General features: G+C 39.9%; 1 protein-coding gene across 1 annotated transcript in view; it reads right to left on the bottom strand.

The window, feature by feature from the left end:
* LOC121893956 (MAM domain-containing glycosylphosphatidylinositol anchor protein 1) overlaps positions 1-12,510 on the bottom strand; it is a 188,789-nt gene that overhangs the window by 142,041 nt on the left and 34,238 nt on the right. The window lies entirely within an intron of this gene.

Below are 12,510 nucleotides of genomic sequence, written 5' to 3'. Positions count from 1 at the left end.
GCAATTGCGTTACTATGTGGGTAGACATATGCAATTGTACATGACTGTTACAAACCAACCAAGTAACAGCCATTAGCCAGATAGCGAGCTAAGCTACTAGCAAGAAAGCGGCAAGAAAGCTATGGATATTCATGGACACTCATGGATTCCAGTTGCTGAAGACAGCTTCCTATCCCACTTCGTAAAGCAAGCAGAAGTCCCTAAAATAGCACAGCTTCATGCATGACTAGCATCTCAATCAGATGTGGACACTGGAGCAACATATTAAAACCAGGTGTAAATGTAATCAGGTTAAATCATGTCTAGATAAAATCTGGATATCAGAGGCATTTTAATGCAGGGTGTAAAGGGACTGATTCTCAACAATATCAACTTTGAAGCATGTCAGATGATGCGATGGACGCCTGGTGAATAGTAGTGCTAGAAAAACAGGTGCAAGAGGAGACCTGTCGTCGACTTGCATCATCTGTCTGCACTGCTCACAACTTTTAAAATTTGGCCACATCGCTCACACTTCAATGCATCGTAAAACCTCAAAAGAGGAGGAAGAGGAGATCTGAAGCCAGTCATGGCCAGGGCAAGGAGGGCAACATGTTTTTTTTTTTTTCAAAATACTCGCCAAATTATTCTGTTTCATTTCATGTCCTAAATTTCTGACACTGTCAGAGTTCTGATGCCTTTCTAAATTTGCCATCGGTGTACTTGACTCACAGTGCAATTTTACCCAGTTTCTCTGACAAATGGTAACTTTATAAAAACTTAAATAAATAAAATGTTCATCTGGGACACCAAACACCTTTATATTAATAATGTGACAATATTTTGAGGATGCTTGTTGGTGCCTTCAGAAAGAATTCAGAAAGAAAACAGCCAAGAACAATCATTACTATAGTGATGGTTAAGCAGGAAGTGAAATTCATTGCTCATGTGACTGTACACTGAAAAAGACAATATTATGACATCATTGTAACCCAAATCCCTGGTGAGATTGTGTCTCAAATCATCATACTGATATTTTACCAATATATTGCCAAGCTTCAAGTCTAATTTACAACACTGTAGACCGCAGGCTGTGACAGCAGCTGCAGAAATAATGGATGATAGATGCATGATGGGAGGTCTCTGTGATGACGACAACTAAAATATCTGCGTCTGCTAAGCACTGACCCATCAGGAGGGCTGGCTTGCGTGCAAATAGCCTCAGATGGCTTCACCTCCCTGATGATGAGGGGAGACAGGAGGGAGGAGGGGAGAGACAGAGACAGAGCAAGAGAAACAGCGGGCGAGGAGGAAAAGGCCAAAGAGGAGTGTGAAACCCCAGAGAGAGACGTGGGGGACGCGGGAGCACAATGATGTGATTAGCATCGATTCACAGGGAGAACAAATCTTCACTGTGCTCTACAACTGTTATCATCGAACAGACAGGAAGGAAGTGGGCGGCCTGTTCACCTTAAACTTCAACTCGATCAGACATAACAACCCATAGCTTGATCTCAAGTTCAACATAAAAGAAGGCTCTGAGTCTGTTTCTGCATGTTCTCTTATATGGAACAAGTGGCAGCTGTTCATTGCTTAAGGTATTGGGACACAGCTAGTGTGCCAGTCCACTTAAATTTGTACATTTTAATGACATTCCTGCTTTACTAAATAGGGATTTTTCTCTTTTTTCTCTCAAGAAACAGTAAAGGAAAAACAGAAAAGGGAAAGGACTGTAGTTCAGATTCAGTCCCTTTTGCAACCATATTCTAAACCTGTGTCATTGTCTTTTGGGTGTTCTTCTAAACCAAGACAAATGCATAAATGCCACAAAAAACCCTATCACTTAAAACGATCTCTTCCACTGGCTGTCCAAATATGAAATGAAAAAGTGGGTATTTTTGAAGATCTTAAGAAAACACCACTCCAAATCTGCACCTTACCGTCACTGGCAACTGAAAACACTCACACTCAATAGGTCTCCTCAGCGATCAACGTTTTTTTTACTGTTCTTATTTTCTGAAAGTGGATGTTTTGGAGAAGACAGAAAAGAGAGTGATTGTGATAGCACTTCCACAATGCCTACTACTTATTCCTCTTGTGTGAATTTGAATGAGTTTGTATCTGCTTCAGAGTGTGTGCTGTAAAAATGTGTGTGTGAATGTCTTTTTGAATATGAGATTTAATGCTCTGCACTGTTGTGTTTGAGGAGCTCATCAGCAGAGCAGTCAATCATTCACTCTTTCAGTCTTTTCATTAGTCTTCCAAAGACTTTTTTAGCATACCGCCATCATTTTTCCTTCAAACACATACAGGCATGCAAATGCAAATACATACATATATACTCTCAAATATCACAAAGCATACACACACACACACGCATCAACATAGAGCATGCTACACTACTTTTGCAGCAGCTCTCTACACTTAAACAGGCTGCTTGTTAAGTTCACTCCTTCTTGCTCTGATGCCCTTCTCTATCCTTTGTCTTAACCTCAGTGTCTCTCCGTCTCTGTGGCAGACTGGGATCTGACTGGAATGAAAAGAAAAAGTAAAGTGGAAAAAGTTCAGGAGTACTCAAGACCACATGCAAAAGTTGTTCTCATTGAGATACTGCTCTCCAAAATATGGAAGATGAATGTAACTTACATTTAACCGCAAAGCTGGTTGTCTGAGCATACGTGTTTCTTTTCAGCAAAAGCTCTGCTTCAGATTCCTACATTTACACAGACCTGCCCAGTATAATTACAGTCTTTATCTGCTGGACACTGAGCAGATCCAGTGAAGCAGTTGGAGGTTAAGTGCCTTGCTGAAGGGCACATTGATAGCAGTTGCTGTGGGAGGGAGGTTCATGCCTTATTTACGTTCCTTTCTTCCAGGTTTCCCATTTAGCTCACTTCTGGCCAAGAATCTTCCAATAACAAGCAAACTGTATAACCTCTAGGCTACAGCTTCCCCTGTGCAAATCTCTACCAATCAATCAGTGAAAGTATAACCCATGAAAGGATAAAAGTATTAAAAACATTATGTGGTGTAACTGAGCTTGGTTCCAGAGGTGTGATGGGCTAACTCAGGAAGACAGAGAGCTGATATAAATGGTGAATAATTGTCTCCTTACAGCTTATTGGCGTGTCGGCATTAGTTTGCCTCTCTCCGGAGAGGGAGGGAGGTCGGACAGAGCGGCTCCTCTGTCTGCTCGCGCCTCCGGCAGCTTGGCTGCCTCAACTGTCTGATCGACTAGAGAGAGGGAGGTTGAGAGAGAGGCAAGAGATAGAGGAGGAAAGAAAGGCGAGAGAGAGAGGAGAAGGAGAGAAAGGCAAGAGAGGGAGAGAGGATGACCAAAGAAGGGAGGAAGGAGGAGAGAAGGCGGCAAGAAAAGGAGAGAACAAAAAGGATAGATGAATATGAAGAAGGAAAAAACTAAATTGAAAGAGAGAAGACAGAAAACTGGGAGGGAAGAATAAAGCAATGTTGAAGGTGGTAAGCAGGGGTATGGAGTAGTGATGGGCAAAGCAGTTCTTTTCAGCGTACTGAATCATTAGAATCAATTAATTAAAAAGATTCGTTCAAAAGATTTGTTCACCGAATCGTTAAGTGCTTGACCAAAGCTCCGACTGCGTAGTCCCACACACTGAACTGAAACACGGCCGAACATTCAGTTCAGCTTGCTAACTAATGAACTAAGAACGGTCGTTCATGAAGGAAAAGCCTTTTTTTAGCCATTTTAGCTGTGTAAATATACCGTTTACTAACTGGAGGCTGCTATAACACAGTCCTAGCCTATTATGTACAGCATGTATATTTTCGCGACACCTAATTATTAAATAAAATATGTGGTACCTGGGGCAGGGTTGAGCAACTCAGCAATTGTCTATCACTCTGAACATGCACCGTTCTCTCGCAGTGAGAGGATCTGAGACACTCTCAGCCACCCGTTCATATTACACCTTCATTTTGCAAGTTTCACCACACCTTGTAAACTACCAAAGGTGGAGGGATTTAAAACAATTCAGGGATTGTCAAATGTGACCTAGGTCATTTTAAATTTATTCAAAATCTAATGACTACAGATACAGCAATTTTGTTTATGCACTGTATGATACTATTCTATCTCTCATATTGTGTCACAGCTCGGTCTCAGGCAAGCAACACATCTATGCAACACCTCCATAAATTCTATAAACAAACACTGAAAGTACTGGATAAACACCCTGATCTCTACCACCATTGATTTATTTGACTTTACTTGACTTTTGAATTTTTTTTTTTTTTTTTTTGTTCATGGCTAATGTCTGTTTATTATACAAGATTTTTAAAGGTTTATTTAAACAGTTTGTAACAAACTGTAACATTGGCACAAGGTCAACAAGAGCCTCCACTAGAGGGGACTGTTACATTAAATTTTGGTTCACAAAGTTTAGCCAGACTGCTCTCTTTGATAACTTTGGAGGTAGGATGTTTATTGATAGGTACATGGTGATCAGGGGAACATACCAAGTAACAGGGGGGGTTTCTGGAGGGAGACAGTAGGGGAAACTGATCAAATATATCACTCTAGGAGCGACTTCAAGTTTACGGTCAAAATGCATTTTTATGGGTATGATTGTTTGCAGATTTTGACAAATGTCAGTGGAAGTTTGTGTGTGTGTGTGTGTTTGTGTGGCTGCTAATCTGTATATAATAAACAGAAAACATAAACAGTATGGGATATTTTCAGAATACAAGGGAGTCTCGAACTTGGACGTATATGACTAGCCAGTCTCAACATGGTCATTTTTCCGCTTTAGGCTATGTGAACTTATCACCCTGATATTGATTGTAACCTTAAGACCACCCATTTTGTTTATGTTTTTTGTTTATTATATCAGATTAGCAGCCACACACACACACACACATACACACACTCCATTCAATGAGTGTATCCTTATAGCTGTCCTCTTTTCAAAACAGTAACGTAAGTAATTCATCTAACCAAATCAGCTGTATATTTGCTGTCTTGAACACACCCCGTTCCTCCTATGAACAAGTGACTTGAATTACTCACTCAGTGAGCGAGTGTATTCTTGCAAACAAAACACATTCACTCGCAACTGACTGAGAGCTCAACTGAACTGACTGAGAAATGAACAGATCATTTCAGGAAGTGATTCAGTTCAATTTATTCACCCAAAAGATTTGTTCTTTTCAACGAATCGTTCGCGAACAACACAACAGCAAAGAGAGAGTCAGAAAGAATGAGATTGGGAAGTAGCAACAGACAAACAAATCAATGTGACCAGGGATTTGATGAGGCAATTGAAAAGAGATCAATGGGAAAGGGTTTCTTAAGGTGAAAGAAAATGTAAGTTGATGGTAATAAAGCATAAGACAGAGAAAAGGTGAGATGGATGTAGTCAGCCGAGGAAGAGAGACTGACAGGCAGGCCATAGGGAGGAAAGGTTAGGAGGGCAGAGGTTCCTCAACAGGGCAAAGCAGACAAAAGCAAAACAAAAGAATGATGAAAACAAAACAAGAGGGAATGAACCTGTTACACTACAGAGATGTCCCCTTTCTCCTCTAGTCTTCCAGTCTTCTTCGCTAACAACCCAACTAACTGTCATTTAACCTGTTTGTGTAACTTTAGCAAATATTCGCTGAAGCAAAATGAACATGGTGTTTTACAACTTATCGAGTTATAGAGGTGTTGCATCCCACAACCGCACTTCTGGATGATGGCTATCCACTGCTTTGTTGCTTAGCAACAAAAAAAGGAGCGTTACAAATTAGTTGACACACATTTTGATTTACTTATAGTGAGGTAGCAAAATTGTCTACTTCATGCCGTAGCACTAGCACGAGCATTTATACTTTTGTCAAAATTGACCTTTTTTCACAACACTGAAATGAGGTACATAAAATTGCTTACACGGTTATTTCACAAGATATTTCATATTTTCATGTTGTTTAAGTGGTAGCCATGTACTTTTGGAAGACTCCTTCAAGATACAGAACATCAAAATATATTTATATCATGTGACAATTTTTGCACATTGTATATAGTAAGTAGGATATCATCAGCAAAACAACAGAATCCTAAAAAGACAACATATTATTACAGGAATCAATTGCCTAAATCAGGCCAAAGGCACTGGAGAAAAAAAAATATGGGAAGAAGCTATTAACACAAACTGGCTCGGTGTTCTGTCCTGCTCAGAGGGGCATCAATTCGGTTAGTATGAAAGATGATCATCAGTCATAGTGAGCTGCTGTTTTGACAGCAATCCGTCTAACTGATGATTCATCGATCAAAAATGCTCCGGTGGATGCTGATTGAAAGTGTTGTCCATGCATTATTGGAAACTTTCTGAAACATTCAATGCACATCAGTTGTAAGTGAAATATAACTATCGGCAAATGCCTCGTCTGATTAATTGATTTGTCGCCGCCTGCCATGTTTGTTTTTGTTGAGGGGACAGGACATCTCTCACTAAAACTAATGATGAGACAGTGGGGCTGGTGTCAAACCACAGTGACAGCTTGACAGAGTGCTGAGCAGTATGTGTGTGTGATTGTGGTTGAAGGAGTGAATAAGTGTGTGCTGCTAAAACGTGAGTGTACATACATGCATGAGTCGATGTCTGCGTGAGTGTGTGTGTGTGTGTGTTTCCTTGTGCGTTATACTGTATTTTGCCGGAGGAATCCCACAGAAGGTCATGAATCCTGTCGAACACGAAAGTCACGCAGAGCATGATTGATATGCGTAGTTACTTTATGGGAGCTGCTCATGCATGCCGATGAGCTCTGTCTCAATTCACTTCATTCACAAGAGACTGTTTAGATGCTTTTGCCTTTCCCCTGCCATCACAAATAGAGAGGATGGGAGGAGAGGAGAGGAGAGGAGAGGAGAGAAGGAGAGGAGAGGAAAGGAAAGGAAAGGAAAGGAAAGAGGATAAGAGCAGTAGAGAGTAGGTACCCAAGGGAAAAGTCACAGACTTCATCGATTAACTGCAATAGGTGGAAGTATTCATCTGACCCAGAGAAAGACTAATCACACACACACACACACACACACACACACACAGAGATCCAGACAGACACATACACACACACACACACACACACACACACACACAACTTCAACACAAAAAGCAGTCTTATGAGCAAAAGTCTGGGTGACTCACATTGCCTCAGCATTTTATCAGGATTTTTCTCCGCAGACAGGATGGAAGGAGATCAAATGGTTGATGTCATGACCCCATCCTTTTCATTTTGGCTCGATTGGAGCTCTAGATATCAAAATGTGTCTGGGACATTGATTTAACTTTTGACCTGACCGTTAAATGGCTGTTATAAATGAAAGGACTAACCTTCAGTAACCTCTTTGGGACTTTCAATCAACTGTAAATTGTTGTTTCCCTGCTCTCACACACACACACACCATGAATAAATAAATATATATTTTTAAGTGCAGTAGCTCTTTTTTCTTCATATTCTTGAAAGAGTCACTAATGTTTTCATTTTATAATCCAGTTTTTTAAGTCATCTAAATGTTACATTTAATGTTTCCCTGTACCAGGCGTATAGATACAGTAAACAGAGTCTTCTTCAAACCAGAGCTCTGTCTTCCATACAAATATGAATTTCACTGGTCATGAATTCAGTGGCAGGTTTCCAAATCCAGGCTGTGATTGGACGAACATCAGCAAGCTGCCAGTTTTTGTCTTCTAATGTGATTCTGGTTTTGGGGCCATCGACATCTGAATATAATCTTGCCCTTTTTCCTTCAGGCGGATTCAAAGGTTAAACAAGGAAATGGCAGAAAAACTAATATTACTGATCTCTATTTGCATGTACAGTACATTCTAATACTGAAGTCCAGTCACATAACCTCACTATAAATAGAGACAGATATTCAAACACAAGAATATTTTTGTTTTAGTGTCATGACTTAAGCTGATTATAATTCTGTGTTAGCTTCCATAGAGTTTGACAAACTTTTTGGAGTGAAAGAACTAATATATCAGATTTTGTGCTGTTATGCACAATCTTTGAATTTATATGTTTATGTAAAATTAAAAAGATTAGTGAATTAATTGTTTTTGGCAAGGTGGGAAAAAGATCTGAAATAGCATTTAGAACATGGTAATTATCAATCAGTGGATCAAACAAACTGAACCATACTGTATTTATAATGCTACACTGACACGTCTGTCAAACCTTGGACAACTTGCTTTAAATGTTGCGTATGTGCAGAAAGCCTGATTGTTATGTAATAAATGTAAACTGAGAATCACGGTTAAAGCATAAAAAAGCAAAGTGACTCTGCGGTTCTTAAATAGACTGTCAACGAGTGATAGAAGAGGGAAAAGGGAAGTAGCCTGGTCAGGACAGTGAAAAACACAGATATCACCTGCTCTTACACCATGGTGAGAGGTATTGATTAAATGACCATGGTGGAGGAGGAGACAACAAGCCAACAGTAGCATGTGAATTAATTACACACACACACACACACACACACACACAAACACTAATCATCACTGCCTCGAGGGGAGCTTAATGCAGGAGTTCAAAGAGAAGAACCAGTGACAAAATAGATATTCAAGGAAAGAATTAGACGATAGATAATAGAAATAGATAATGAAATCAGCATGTCAGCAGCGTGTGTGTTTGATGGTGTGAGATCATACTGTGATATTGAGTGTATGTGCTGGTAAGTGAGTGACTGTGTGTTTTCCACCACAATCACCGTAAGAGGAGAAAGAGATTGTGTGATCAACAAAAGTGTCAGATGACAGCAGAAGCTAATAAAGGGCGATCATTGGAGAGCAGAGGGTAGATTGGAGGGGAGGAGGGGTGGAGAGACGAAAAAAAGGACTGTAATGGAAAAGAAAGAGAGAAAAAGAGAGAGAAAGAGCAGCAGCAGTTTCCTGGTAGCACTGCAGGCTTCATATCCAAGGAAAGTGAATCTTCTCTTTGAAATATTGTTCAATATAGATTATGGGCACACATGGAGCATACAACCCCAGAGGAAAAGGAGGAAAGATGGAAATTCAAACAATCTCCACTTTGTCCAGCCAGTTTCTTCAAGAAGTAACTGAGTTTCTTTTAACATCAGTGCAAGATTTTGTCTATTTTCTCATACTTTTCAGTTCCTGAGAATTATACCTCTCATCCTAATGTAGGTCCAAAAAATGTTCTAGTTTTGGTCTGTAAGAAAAACTGGAAAAAAAAACTGAAAAGGGTCCAAAAACAAGCACAGAAATTTGTGCACTTGCCTTTACAAAATATAAAAAAAACATAGGACTATACAGAGAAAGTGAAAATCCCAGCATTACATTAATAGAAGAGATAGTTTGTGAGGAAGGAAATGTTTATTAATAGTTTGTAAAGTCCCCTTCCACTCCAGTATGTGTTTTGTTTAGTGTGCCTTGAATCCACTTGCATGTTTGAGCTTCATTGTTCAGAATGATGTGCCTACAAAGTTTGATACTAGAAGGCTGTTTTCGCGTTAATCTGCTGAAAGTGAAAAGTGTCTCTGAGCTCACCAAAAATCTCAGTTTAAGTTGTGTACTTTTGAGCATGATGTGTGACATCACAACTAGTTTGGAGCCAATCCTGGACAAGTATTCGACTTACACAAGTGTGATGTGGACTTGAAGCATCATACACTGAGAATATACCTTACAGTGAAGCAGGAGACATCTTGTGTACAGCAGATAAACCTTTGAAATGAAAAATATGTGAATATTCAGAGATGTCGGAATTTTTAATGAGGTAGAAGGAGTTGATGTCATGTTAAGGATTTTAACAAGAAAATTGAGTTTTTTTTACGGAAAAACTATATTAGATACAAATTATTAGTCAAGTAGAGTGTACATCTTAAAACATGTCTGGAGGAGATCTTTAAATATAGTGTATCAAATCTCTCTCTGTAGGAGTCTAATTAAGTCTGCAAACCTATTAGACAATTCTTGTCAGGAAACAGTTGTGTCCACATAAACAAATAACTGTAATATGTGAATGAAATGACAGTTGCTTTGTGAACTGTAGACAGAAAGAGGTGAAAAGGAAGACGGGAAAGACAACAAGTCACAGTTGGAGGAGCAGGGGTTGTGTCTGTGGTGGAGGAATGGAGTGATGTGAAGTGATCAGGGGTTTGTAGAGCGCGGTCAAACATGACTCATACTCCACTGTATAGGACTGTGTTTGCAGCACTTGAGCTTTCTCAGGGTTAGAAGATGAAGAGGGGAGAGAGAGCGAGAGAGAGAGTTCCGACAAAGAGATGAAAACCGCTTAGATCTTTGGCACAGACGGGCAGAGGGGGAGACGAGAGGAGAGCGAGGCGCGGGAGGAGGAAGGGAGGGAAGGACGGAGAAGGAGAGAAAATAAAGACTGGCATTCTCTTTGTGAGTGCTCCATTCACAAAGCCTGTCGTATCCAATATACACTGAGGCATGCTGAGAGGAGAGGAGAGGAGAGGAGAGGAGAGGAGAGGAGAGGAAGAGAAAAGAGAAGAAGAGAAGAGAAGAGAAGAGAAGAGAAGAGAAGAGAAGAGAAGAGAAGAGAAGAGAAGAGAAGAGAAGAGTTTATTTCACACCATCTAACAGTTTGTTTTGAATCCAACTCTTCTGCACACGTAATGTTTTTATTGGTATCTGCTTATCTTCATCTGACCAATTGGGCCTGAAAAAACATCAGATAGTACTGTTGGGGTATTAATGGGATTTTAGTTTATCTGGTAGATTTCCACTGTTTCCCAGTAGTGTCATTTCAGAGGGAAAATGTTTACAGTACCACATCAGTAAAATAGACTAATAGTTATTATAGGACAATCTTAAGAAGCAAACTCTCTGGTGGGATGAAATGGAAACAGTCACAGAGGTGGGAAAGTCTTGAACATTTATACATCATCACACCGAAGTTGTTCCAGTGGTACATGTAAGTAATATCTTAGCAAAATAATAACATAACAATGAAAACTGTGGAGGGAGGAAACACTCTCTTTCACAATTTTCTGAAAATTTTTGACCTTTTGCTTGAAAAATGATTTTCTGCTTCTGTTCACAGTTGCTAAAGTTCATGGTTAATGTTTGTACTTCCTAGGCCCCATTGGATTTAGAGTGTTCACAGTCACAGAACAACATTACAACAATATGACTCAGGTCGTATAAAGACCAGATTGTCCTTTAGGAGCATTTGCTTATTTGTGTATACATGTTTAAAAATATATGTTCAAATTTGTTGCTGGTTGTTGGAGTAGTCGGTGTAATTCACCCTAAAGTAAAAGGAACAATCACTTCTATTTTTAAACTGCACAATACAACAACACATGTTGATATCCTGATTAGATTTTAAAGTGTTTAGACAAAGTTGCACACAGACAAACACACACACACACACACACACACACACACACACACACACACACACACACACACACACACTCATACATCACTCTAAGTGGAGCTTAGTGCTGCTAAAAACAACAGTAGCTTTCTGCCCGAGGGTGGGTAAACACATCATGGTTTTGCGCAGATTCCTTGAACTAATTAGGTATAAAGTTACCATCATCACAAGTATTATGTTCTAAGTTTGGGTGTTTTGACATCAATAAAAAAAAAACACAATGTGAAACTTAAATTCTGATCTTCTTAAAGTGTGCAACACAGGATCTTAGCCAGACAAAATCTCCATGAAATAAGATGTTTTCTGTTGAATGTAGCCTAAATGTCTCAGATCATATCAAACCAGTCTTACAGACACACATTAATTTCTCCCCTTAAAGTACAAACCCCCTGTGGAGGATTTTCAGAGACTGAGCTTAATGGGGCACCCTGCTGGGCAAACTATGAACCCATACTATCAAATGTTGAAGCACATCTCTTGACTGTTTCTACCACTTCAATGCCTACTGTCCTGTTACACTCCATTGGACACTCTCTGTGGTGTTTAATATCGTCATAAATATTAAAATAAAGGAATTCATCTAAGAGGGGATGGGAGAAACAAAGGGGGGGATTTAGAAGAGAGATTAGACGGAGCCGCCGCTGATTCACAAGTCACTCCTCCTTTTAGAGAAATTAGGAGTGTAAGTGATATTTGAGATTTGCTCTTCACACTTTCTACATCATTCCCACCAACCTCTGGGTCTCTCAAAGCAACCCAAGCATCTGTTAAAATAAGAGACAGCAATGAGAGAAAGTGAAAAACAGGCAGAGGACAGTAACAGCTGGTGAGGCTTCAAAATTGCAGCAAAGGTTTTGCTTCTCCCTGTATTTCAGAGGAAAGAGAAGAGCGGTGAAGACAAGGTGGTGTGGCGTGGAGGTCATGTGCCCTGCATCATCTGTCTGCCTGACTGTCAACCTGACCTTATTCTATTCAACCATAATGCTCCAACTCACTTTGAAGTCACACAAACATGTGCAATGCTCACACACAAACACACACACACACACAGCACCAAATAACAAGAGACACACTTGACTTGACACACAGTGGCAGTGCATATGAGCAAAAGAAAGAATTCTTGTGCGTGTGCACTTCCAGGGAAAC

This window comes from Thunnus maccoyii, chromosome 1 (genome assembly GCF_910596095.1).
Source record: "Thunnus maccoyii chromosome 1, fThuMac1.1, whole genome shotgun sequence".
Classification (NCBI taxonomy): domain Eukaryota; kingdom Metazoa; phylum Chordata; class Actinopteri; order Scombriformes; family Scombridae; genus Thunnus; species Thunnus maccoyii.
This window is presented reverse-complemented; position numbering and strand designations above follow the sequence as displayed.